The following is a 12,550-nucleotide window of genomic DNA, read 5'->3' as shown; positions in this document are numbered from 1 at the left end:
GAAAGCTTAAGGTTAGGCTTCATACCTTTTCTTATAACTTTGCATGAAATTGAAAGAAATTCAGCCACATCACCTTCACGTGTTTTGAATTTGTCTGAATTTCTCATGTTCTTTTTTCCCATTAGAGGAAGTGGGACTAATGGACAAACTGTCCTTGCACACCTGGTATGGATTAATAAATAAAGGTAAAATACACTGGAATGTGATTTGAGTGAATTTTTAGCCAGACAGAAGAAAAAAATGACTTATGAAATTTGATATTTGTAAGAAGTCTGAAATACATTGTAAGGAGTTTTTTTTTTTTTTGTGGAAAGGTCATTTTCACTTATTCTCCAGTAAAATATAAATCACTTAAAGTGACACTTCAGTATAGTAAAAATTACCTTCCAACTCTTAGGAAGTGTATATAGTTATGAGAGTAAGGAACATAAATCTGGACCCACAGATGGCTCCTGGGACTTTAACGCTGACTAACAGCAATGTCCTGCACATATAAATATTTTTATTCCAGCATGGTGTGTGTTTGCATTCATTGTTGAGTTTTACAACCATGGAATACTGATTCTAAAACAGCATAAGTTTTATCACACTCATGTCCTGACTCTGACCTTTGCCAACTTGCAGGCCAAGTATAGATATAAACTGCATGTGAAAGTTTGTTGTGAGTTCTCAGCTAAAATTCTAAATAATAACGAGAAATAGCGAAATCAGTAACATCTGATATTTCCTCCACTAACTTTATTTATGGATATAATCAACATTAACAAACCATCAATTTCAGAATTAAAACACCATAAGCAATGTTAACAAAACACACATATCAAACCAAGTCGAGTCCAGCATCCCCAGCTTTAGAGTCAGAGCCAAATGCAGAGACCCTAAATCTAGAGTCCAAATCAAGTTGAGTCCCTATCTCTAGAGTCTTAGTCAGCATCCCAAATCCCCAGCTCTAGAGTCTGAATCAAGTGCAGAGTCTCCAGCTTAAGAGTCAGTGTCAAGTCCACAGTCCCCCAGCTATAAAGTCAGAGTCAATCTGAGGTAAGTCTAGAGTCTAAAGCCATAGTGTCGAGTCCATATTCCTAGGCTGTAAGGCTCAAGTTGTGTCTAAAGTTTCAAGAGTTCCCACTCTAGGGTCTAAGTCCAGTCCAGAGTCCCTATTTCTATAATCTGAGTCAAGTGTAGAATCCCAAGCCTTGGAGTCTGACTTGAGTCCAGGATACTAAGCAGTATAGTCCAAGTTGAGTCCAAAGTTCCTAGCTCCAGAGTCCAAGTCAACTACAGAGTCAGGTTGAGAATCCCCAGCTCTGGAGTCCAAGTCCAATCCAGAGTCCTTAGCGTTAGAATCTGAGTCAAGTCTAGAGTCCCAAGCCAGTCCAGAGTCTGAAGCCATAGTGTCTTGCTAAAGTCCATATTCTGAAGTCATAGTGTCTGAATCCCTAGCTCTAGAGTCTCCATGCATTTTTGAGTCCTAGGTGAGTTAGCTAAAATATGTAAGAGTAATCACTAAAGGAAAAAAACACAAAAACCTAGGATTTTATTGCTTCAGCTATGTAGTCACTATCTAAAAATATTAACTTGCTATATTACATAGCCTATTTCAGTACACTAACTTTTAACACCCTGAGAAAGGCGTGTCTAAAGCCAGTTTTAGCCTGTGTGATCACAACGGTCTTGCAAGATTATTACTTATCACAATGTATGAAATGATCTCAATAAAATCTTGCCCCAATTCTGGAACAGACTGCATGATAACGTGCGTTCTCCATGTCAGTTTGTACGATGAAGATCCTTTAACAATAGAGCTGCAATTAAAGAAAATTACTGTGTTCTGCTTGTGCACAAAATGGGGAACATAAACAGGAACAATCCAGAGGTTTAATAGTGGCAATGATATGCCTTGAGAAAACACATTTTAAAAGGTGAGGAAGATGAGTTTGGAGCCATCCATGGCTGGGTAAAGCGGCCCACATGAAATATCCATTCTTCTATGTGAGTTTGATGTAATAAGGATATTTTTCTGGCAGCTTTCCAGCTCAGTGCACGAGGACCAGGCATGTTGGCTGGTGTTGTTATACTAATCAACATGATTTGTATTTGTCTCATGATTTGTCTTCATGTAATACTATGTTATTCTCCTATCAGTGGCTTTTAGTCAGAAATTTGTTGCTTGCTGTTTTTGTTGGATGCTGGTGAGCACGTCACATTATATGTTCTAAGACCACCCATCTCAACTCACGACCAAAGATTTCTTTTTCTTTTATGTGCAGTTTTTGTCTGCAACACCAAAACTGCTGAAAATCGTACTGTGCAAAGCCAACTTTAGATGTGGTGTTGGTTATTCCGATACTATATGTTTTCATACAGACATTCTCTTTTTGTCATTTAATTCACTGTAGCCAAAAGATAACAACAGACACTGCTATTCTGATGGAACAAAGTAAATCTCTCGCTGTGGTGGTTGCATAATTCCATCTTAACCAGACTTGACCAGACATGTTTTTTTTCTGCATGCAATCTGTGTGATTGGAGTCCAAGAATTCTGCATTGAGTCACAAGTCAAGTGCAATTCACAATCCCAGATCTCTATACACGCTAGCGTAGATTCATGTTTCTGACTGGTTCCACACAAAGTTCAACCCTTAAAGATGCTGTAATTAGCATTTCAGTTGTGCAAAAGTACACAAGATTAACAGATGTGTATCAGTGATTACACTGGTCAAGACCCGTTCCTCTCTTCTACTGATGCAACAAATGCATTTGGCGTAAAGTAGGAATGTGTGTTGGGAAGCTCCAGCACTGAATCCCACACAATACCAGGATTAAGTATCATCCATTCGGTGTGTCAACAGTTCTCTGTCTTCAAACGCCTGAGCACTTTTTCATGTCCTATGACCTCGGGACTTGCTGTGGTAATGGCAAACAAACAGTGTTACCTGGCTAGGTAACCTAAAACCCTCCTACTTCCTTCTAAAAGCTGAGCTGTAGCCATTAGGCCTGGGCCCCAGGGTGCGGGAGCTTTACGGGCTGAAATGAAGGAGGGGAGACCCAGAGATCCTAATGGAGCTCAGCTGCATTAACCTGAAAGGTGCAGCTGCAGAGGAAAAGAGATGTAGGATGAGAGGTGATTGCTGAGGTGTGAAGATGAGTGCAGGGAGGCCACGGGATTTTCATGCCGCACAACAAAGTTAAAACGCAAAAGCAAATGTCTGTGAAAGCCTGAAATGGATTCTGATTTTTAACAAAAGATGTTTTGCACATGGATACCTGGATAGCCTGCTAAAGAAGATAGAAGAAGAAATGTTCTGTAGTCTTTACAATAAAAATGTCATCATTATTTACTGTTTAAGTTAATAGTACCAAACCAATTATGATTCCAAAGTATCAACTCTTATGAATTAATAAACAGAAATTAACCTGTGTTAACTAAATAATAAAAACCTATAACTTAAAATAAGTTCACAAAGAAGAATATAAACAAACAGTTTAGTTAATACTTAAGGAATTAGTTTATACTGGTCACTAAATGTTTACAATTTACCAAACTCAGGTATCTGGGTATCTAAGTTGAGAACAGCTTCATCACAGCTTTATAATGGATACTGTGGATTTATGTTTAGTCATGGATGAATATTTAACATTAGTTAATTCTTGTATATATTATTTATGGCCTTATAGCAGAGCACTGTTGAATTCTCAAATCTGATTGGTCAGAAGGTGTTGATTTTCTATAACAGCAGATCTGACATGTCAGCATGATGGCACAGCAAGTTCCCCGGGTTGATCCTGAGCTCAGGTTTTCTGTCTGTGTGGCGTTTTGCATGTTCTCCCCATATTAGCTTGGGTTTACTCTGGATTCTCTGGGTTCCTCCCAAAATCATGCTAGTAGGTGGTTATGCTAAAATGCCCCTGAAATGCCTGTGTGTGTGTGTGTGTGTGTGTGTGTGTATGGTGCCCCTGTGATAGACTGGGTCTACACTACATCCCGGGTGTATTCTCAACTCACACCCAGCATTCCCGGGTTAGGCTCCAGATACACCTCCATTCTGACCAGGATAAAGGGCTTACTCAGGATGAATGATGAATGAGACCATGTTGGATTGCCATGGAAGTGAAAGTATGATGAAGAAGCCTTCCAATTCACTCGCATGTTTAAATGTAGTATTGGTAATAAATTTAGTCAACGCACATTCTGAAGGAAACGGGTTGTAGTTGAAGTACTTAATAGCCACCTGTTTTTAATAAAAAATACCTACACTGGAAAAAAATGTGGAACTTGCAGAGATAAAGACAGAGTAGACGAGTGGCAATGCATTTATTTATATGTCACAGAATGTAAAGGACATCCAGCGAGACTGAGAATGAAACTGGTACGAAAGACGCCTGTGATGAGACTGAAACAACCCACACGCACACACACGTTCATGGTTAGAAAAACAGTGGCGCACACGTCACTGGTTGTCACACACGTAGCGGCGTCGCTGGCTGAGACTTGGCCGTGTAAGAGGGACAGGTGGACATAGCGGCTGTCAGGCTGCAGGAGATTGATGCAGCGGGTCATTGTGGAGCTGCTGGTGTCCTCTTACTGCACAGACAGCTGCTCTGAGGAGATGCACTGTCCTCTTACAGCAACACACACACACACACACACACACACTTTCCCAATGTGGAATAAATCTGAGAATTTAGTAAATACTACTAGACTTAATTCAACCTTAACAGTGTTAAGGTATTATTTTCACACTGTTAGAGTTCATTCTATAATAAAAGAAAAATGCTGTTAATCTCATAAAATGCTGTTAATAAAACAAAAAGATATTTTATTCTGCACTCTAGCTGGTATTGCAACATTGTAAGTGTTAATTCACTTCCTAAAAGTTTATATTAACACATTAATATTTAATGTAACATGGCGTATATTAATTTAAGCTTGCAAAAGACTTATTCATCACAGTAAGAGTAATTTAATACCTATAATTTAATATATATCTATCTATCTATCTATCTATCTATCGATCTCTCTATCTATCTATCTATCTATCTATCTATCTATCAAACATCAGAATGGGGAAAAATGAGATCTCGGTGACTTTGACCAGTTGTTGGTGCCAGACAGTCTGGTTTAAATATTTCAGAAACTGCTGATCTCCTGGGAATTTCACACATATCAGGCTCTAAAGTTTACTCAGAATGGTGAAAAAACAAAAAACATCCAGTAAGTTGCAATTCTGCGGATGGAAATGCCTTGTTGATGAGCTAGGTCAGAGGAGAATGGCTGGACTGATTGGAGGTGACAGGTAGGTTATAGTAACTCAAATAATCACTCTTTACAACTGTGGTGAGCAGAAAAGTATCTCAGAAAGCACAACATGTTGAACCTTGAGACGGATGGGATACAGCAGCAGAAGGCCACACTGGGTTCCACTCCTATCAGCCAAGACCAGGAATATGATGCTACAGTAACAGCTGAAGGCTGGAAAAAGACCAGACGATATTAAAATATATTTGTCTTGTGTCGTGAATAATTAATTGAAATTGTAAATAATAAAAGCACTATGTTAATTTAACACCATAGATTTCAACTGGATATTGCTTGTGTTCATTCAAAACCAAGTGTTGAAGTAATATTGGTATAGTGGTATTCCAGACAGCAAGCACAATTTCACACCAAGAAACTTAATTTAACACTGTAAGGATTAATACATGCTGTATTTATTTCCACGCGTTCAATCAACCCTGCGTTATATCCACATTGATTTAATAATTGCATGTGTGTGTGAAGGACAATGACCTTCTGTGTCAACCTAAGTGGAAATGTTTGAACGAATTAAAAAAAAAAAGTCCACTAATGATTTTTTTTGTCAGGGCGTGGGGTTGAAAGGAGAAAGGACGAGCTTATTCGCCAAAATATTTGGACAATTTATTTACTTCAGTGTCATAGAAGCAGTTTCTCACATTCCAAAAAATTAATCTGTCAGATCAAGTAGGGTGACTGTTGTTAATCAGCGAAAATATGTTAACCTTTTGTTAAATTTTTAATCCAACAGCAAAGTCCAAATATAATATAAAAAAAAATTGATCACAAAAGTGATGAAATACCAAAGACTGTGTGTTGAATTAAAAATTCCACATTGAATCAAACTAAAGGCTGCACACAGTCCCTCCATTAACTACAGCGGCCCTGAAGGGCAACCAGGCAAGATTGAGTGCTTTTATTTAAAAATTAATCCTGTCTTATTTAACATTGCTTCCCTTTATTTTAACTGGGCCTTTTATTTTAAAGGTGGCTCCTTTTTTAAAGTTGGCTCTTTTTATTTAAAAGTTGGCTTGTATAGGCTTAGCTGGCCTTCAAGGCTGCTGTAGTTAAGCATCTGAAAAACCCTAGAAGCCTCATTCTCACAATAGACATTTTAAAAAATACTAACAAATACGCAAGAATTACATCTATGATTCATTTTTTTTTCTTTGCATACCTGTAATTTCATACTTAAAACCCGAAATAATAGCTGACGTGATGTACTTTAAGCACTGAAACAGACTATTTTCACATACTATTCATTACAGTAGGATGAGTTGGGAATGTAGACAATGACCCGAGGCAACAATGACCAGAGGGCAGCATTAATGATCACAAAGGTTCGGCACTTTTTTTTTTTTTTTTTCCGGAAAGTGCTTTTTTAACAATATGAGAGTGGCAACTGGCTTATTAGAAACATCTTCGAAAACTGCAAAAGGGAAACTATGCCATTTTATTTAAAAATGCTGGATTTTGGAGTTTGTGATGTTCAGAGATACTCAAAGCGACCAAAGATCTGAGGAGGTTTCATCAAATACTGAAGTCTGAGGCCTCACTTTTGAGTGGCAGTAGAGTTTATTCTCAATTCATAAAAAGATGCAAGTGGTATGTGAGAACTTTTTTTTTTTTTTTTTTTTTGCGTTTCAGCAAATTGGAAGTACTCATTTCTTCAGTGAGGTCTTCTGTTCCTGTTCACAACACAACATTTCTGATATGTGGTGCTTTAAGGGCACATCAGTGTTTATGGCCCTAAACGATGACCAGGAAGTACAGTATGCCTCAAAGACACAAGGTAGATGTTATTGAATGCTCTGAAGTATGTAAAGAGGTGATAAAGGGAACCTGACTGACTTGCATATCAATATTTATAATTAACACGATCTTACATTTCATTATGATTTATTTATGAAATTCTGAGTTGATGCCTATGGTTTAAAATTCTTTCAACAACATGTTGCTCTATTTTCAAAGTGCCCTACATTACCCACAATGCCACATGACTGTCTGCTAATAGTGGTGCCTTTGCTCCATCTATACATAGAGAGCAATGCAGCAGCGCTTTAGTCCCCTCACACCCTCATTTATACACTCTACTCAAACAGATCAGCTTCTGAAGCTTCGACTTTCATGCCATCAATGTCATCGTGCCCACTGTCTCATAGATAGCTAGCTAGCTGAGCCGAGTCTCTGCTGTTACTCAGTACAACTGTGTCATATAGCAGTGTTGCATTCTGGGATTTTGAGTTGAATGTTTGCACCAACGTCTCCACTACTTCCACGCTGGATTTCTCATTAATATGATGAAAATACTAAAGTACATTTAGTGTGTGTGTTTTTTTAGGAGCTAACAGTGAAACCTGACTGTTATTCCTTATGTTTGAGATCTTATAGCCAGAACAGCTGTCAGAGCTGCTGTTATGGAAAATTTATCAACACCTTCTGACCAATCAGATTTGAGAATTCAAAGATGCTGTAGTAAAATATAAATCAGGGAGCTAAAAAACATCAAAATGGAAAATCCAAGGTAGTACTTGCAAATGAAGTGAAATGGTGAATATGCTAATGAATTGAAATGGTGAATATGCTAATGAAGTGAAATGGGGAATATGCTAATGAAGTGAAATGGTGAATATGCTAATGAAGTGAAATGGTGAATATGCTAATGAAGTGAAATGGTGAATATGCTAATGAAGTGAAATTGTGAATATGCTAATGAAGTGAAATGGGGAATATGCTAATGAAGTGAGATGGTGAATATGCTAATGAAGTGAAATGGGGAATATGCTAATGAAGTGAAATGGGGAATATGCTAATGAAGTGAGATGGTGAATATGCTAATGAAGTGAAATGGGGAATATGCTAATGAAGTGAGATGGTGAATATGCTAATGAAGTGAAATGGGGAATATGCTAATGAAGTGAAATGGGGAATATGCTAATGAAGTGAAATGGGGAATATGCTAATGAAGTGAGATGGTGAATATGCTAATGAAGTGAAATGGGGAATATGCTAATGAAGTGAAATGGGAAATATGCTAATGAAGTGAACTGGCAAGTATGCAAATGAAGTGAACTGGCAAGTATGCAAATGAAGTGAACTGGCAAGTATGCAAATGAAGTGAAATGGTGAATATCCAAATGAAGTGAATGGGGAATATGCTAATGAAGTGAAATGGTGAATGGCATGTGTGGGGCTGTGGGCATTTTAAGTTTAAGTATTCATAAACTTTTAAAGGATTTCTGTAAAAGAAGGTGGTTATGTGATTTTTTTCGGTTTACTAATACTGTTTTGTGGAATTACCAGCAATTTGTTATTCAATATGGGAAAATACAGGCTTCAGAAAATTTTTAGATGACTTCAACAATCTTATTACGTAAATGAATTATGTAAATCTTATCATTGTCATTTCAGGTATTTAATATCAACTTAACGTTTACCATCTTTTCATACTTACATGCAGTGATCTGTAGCACACCTGCTTAAACCATCAGTACCATCAGTGTTAGTGGATCAGAGTGACTGTTATCCCTCAACCTTGAATACAGTAAGAGCTACAGAGGCCTTATAAAGCAGTATCAATGATGTTTTCAGCATTGAGCTCACAGAGACAAGTGTGTACGTTAAAGTTTTTCTACTTTGAGATGGTTTTCAAAGTTATGATTTACGTCTTTTTGTGTCAGTATATGTCTAGCCATCACTATGAGAGTTTTTCTAGGACACATTTGGAAAAAGTACAAAAGTAAATCCCTGAATGAACACTACAGTGACATACCACTTTTCAGGAAAAAAAAAAAAAAAAAACAGCAGTGAAGAAGCCTTTAGGAGTCCTTTCAAATGTGTGTGTGTGTTTTAATTCACTTGGAGAGAAAAAATGATCATGTTAAAACATTCTTTGCAGTTGATGTCTCAAATTTTATCTCAATGTCCATCATTTTGTAAAAATGCACAAATCGTATTAGGCCTGAGTTACAGCGCCATCTGGGGACAGAAACTCTTTTGCACTGGTCTAATAATAAGGCTTGCTTGTAGCATCTCAGATGTTTCACTAAGTCTCTAGGTCAACTTCATATCTGTGTTGTACTGAATGATAATATAGAAGACAGTAAGAAGACAGTCTTGTAATTCCAGTCTTGTAAAGCCATAATTGACTGATTTGGGACTAACTTAAAAGATCATGATGTGCTATATGACTTGGACTTTTCATTCACTCAACTGTGACTCTGCATGAATACTAACATTCTCTATACTATGTATACTATTGTATACTATGTAAAGAATAGACCATTCGGTGGCATGCTGTTATAGGAAAATAATCAACAATGGAGCGTAGTGTTCCAGCCTCACCGCTCAAGGGTCCCAGTGAGTATCCCTGAGCTTGGGTTACTGTCTGTGCAGAGCTTCACATGTTCTCCCCGCATGGGTTTTTTCTACAGGCTCTCCAGGTTCCTCTCACCTCCCAAAAACATGCCAGTAGGTGGATTGGCTTTTAAATGTTAAATTGCCCCTAAGTGTGAATGAGTGTGATGTCATGTGATGACCTGGTGTCCCATCCAGTGTGTGTTATCTCTGTACAATGCACCTTGTATATTTGTACAGCTTGTCATTTGCACTGAGCTGGTCTCTACTTTCTCTACCTCACACCTTGCACATGTATATATATATATATATATACACACACACACACACAACATATATATATATATATATATATATATATATATATATATATATATATATATATATATATATATATATTATAGACATATTGTTATTTGCACTTCTGGTTAGATGCTAAACTGCATTTCATTGGCTCTGTACTCGTACTCTGTACAATGACAATAAAGTTGAATCTAATCTAATCTAATCTAATCTAAATTCCCACCTCACACCCAGTGATCCCAGTGTTCCTGGGATAGACTCCGGATCCACCATGACCATGACCAGGAAAAAGTGCCTACTGAAGATAAATCAATAGATGAATTTATTCTATAATTGAATATATATATATATATATATATATATATATATATATATATATATATATATGTGTGTGTGTGTGTGTGTGTGTGTGTGTGTGTGTGTGTATATATATATATATATATATATATATATATATATATATATATATATATATATCAGACTTCCATATTAACCACAGTTTGTCAGCCACAGTTTTGTTTGTTGTTGTTGTTGGTTTGATTTCTAGTTGTAAAGAAGGTTATCAGGTATTAAAAAAAATCACCAGTTATGTATATTAGACCAATAAAACACAATAAAATTGCATGTAGTGTCTGTTACATTGAGTAGATTTGATTGTAGACCTCTAGAGGGAGCCATGGCTTTAAAAACCCATTTCCCTGAAACTCCAGTTGACTTGAGAGTCCAGTCACCCTTCGAGGTGTGTCTGTGTGTCAAACACAGAAGTCACAACATCAGATCTTAACATCAGATATTTCAGGAAATCTGTGTTAACGTGGCTTCTTCATGGACATTTTCACTGTGTAATGTCTCTGAGTTAGATGAACTGTCTGTAGGCATGCCCAATTCACAGCGAGCAAACTTTAGTTTTGATAAGAGATGGCACGATACCACCTTTTTCTTTTCTGATCAAGTCAAGTCAAGTCAAGTGGCTTTATCGTCATTTTGACCTTATACAGCTAGTTAGTGCACAGTGAAACGTAACAACGTTCCTCCAGGACTAAGGTGCTACATCCAACAAAACACAGAACTACAGAGGCCATTACATATATTTACATAAAGTGCACAGTGCAAACATGTACAAGACAGTACAAAAACTATCAAACATAAGGAGTAGCAGCCAGATGGAGAGTATAAATATACAGTATATAATAAATATGTAATTGCAAAGAGGATGGAGTGATGCTCAGTTGAGTGTGTGTGTGTGTGTGTTTTCAGTCCAGACCCTGAGTGTTGAGGAGTCTGATGGCTTGGGGGAAGAAACTGTTGTACAGTCTGGCTGTGAGGGCCCGAATGCTTCGGTACCAAATCCGATACCGATACCAACACCTCGAGCATCACCTGATATTAATTCCAATCTAATATTGTATTTTAATCATTTTCAATTTAAACTGAAGCACTTCACACTCAAACTCTTACACACAAAAACCATATATATAATATACTAAAGTACAAATGTATTAAACTCATTCCTAACAAAAGAAAAAACAGTCAAGTCTTTTTATATGTAAAGTCCAAAAATAAATTTCTTTCCCAAATCCAATCCTAATCTTTGTCGTTATTTACAGGATTGGATATCTGATGTGTTTCTCCGATATCTGATCCACTGGTATTGGTATTGACCGTATCAGATCTGCTCCATCTCTAGTTTTAACCCTAGTGGAAATATACTTATTATTTAGTTAATTACTAATGTATACTTTAATTCATTTTATTTTTATCCCTAAAGCCAAACATCTCTAGCACAACAGAGAAACCTTATATTAATGGAGCTACCTCCTAAACAACACATTTAAGGTGTTTTCTGCATCACACACTTAATTTCCGTCCCTGAAGGAAAACTAGCCATTAGATGATCATCTTAAAGATGAGATTGTTTTCTTAGGCCACTTCAAGCAGCCTGACCTTTGACTTTCTCTGAAGAAGTTCACACTGTCTTATCTCGTATTTATTCTCCTTAATCATTTGTACGTGTCTACAGCCTGTGGTTTATTGGTCTAACGTCATATCAGTGTGAGGTGGATATGATCTGTGTGGAGCAGGACAGAATTACGACATCATTATCAACCATGTAGGATGTTTTCCTGAAGAAAAAAAAAAAAACATTCAACTTAAATCATATTTCAACAATAGTAAAGGATTGAGCTCTCAACATTATCTGGTTTTGTTCTGCAGTGTGTAATACATTTATTACAGTACTCTTGAATCTGTTTTCCAAAATTCTTAAAAATTTTGACAACAGCTTATTTTAAATATTAATTCATAATAATGAATTCATATTATTATAATGCTTGTCATCAGTGTTTATCTTGTGTAAATGCACTAAAATTAATAAATAGGCCTAAAATTAAATAAATAGGCCTAAAATTCTCCATTCATATTCTATTTGCTTGTATTATTTCATTTTTTGTTTTATTTTAAATTAATAATAATAATAATAATAATAATAATAATAATAATAGTTTTATTTATGCCAAATATAATTGACCTACATTGAAAGCTTTTATGAGTTAATTTATACTGTCTTGATTAAAAAAAAAAAAAAAGAAGCACCATATG

The sequence above is a fragment of the Pangasianodon hypophthalmus genome, chromosome 19, assembly GCF_027358585.1.
Source record: "Pangasianodon hypophthalmus isolate fPanHyp1 chromosome 19, fPanHyp1.pri, whole genome shotgun sequence".
Classification (NCBI taxonomy): Eukaryota; Metazoa; Chordata; class Actinopteri; order Siluriformes; family Pangasiidae; genus Pangasianodon; species Pangasianodon hypophthalmus.
Note: the sequence above shows the minus strand (reverse complement) of the source record.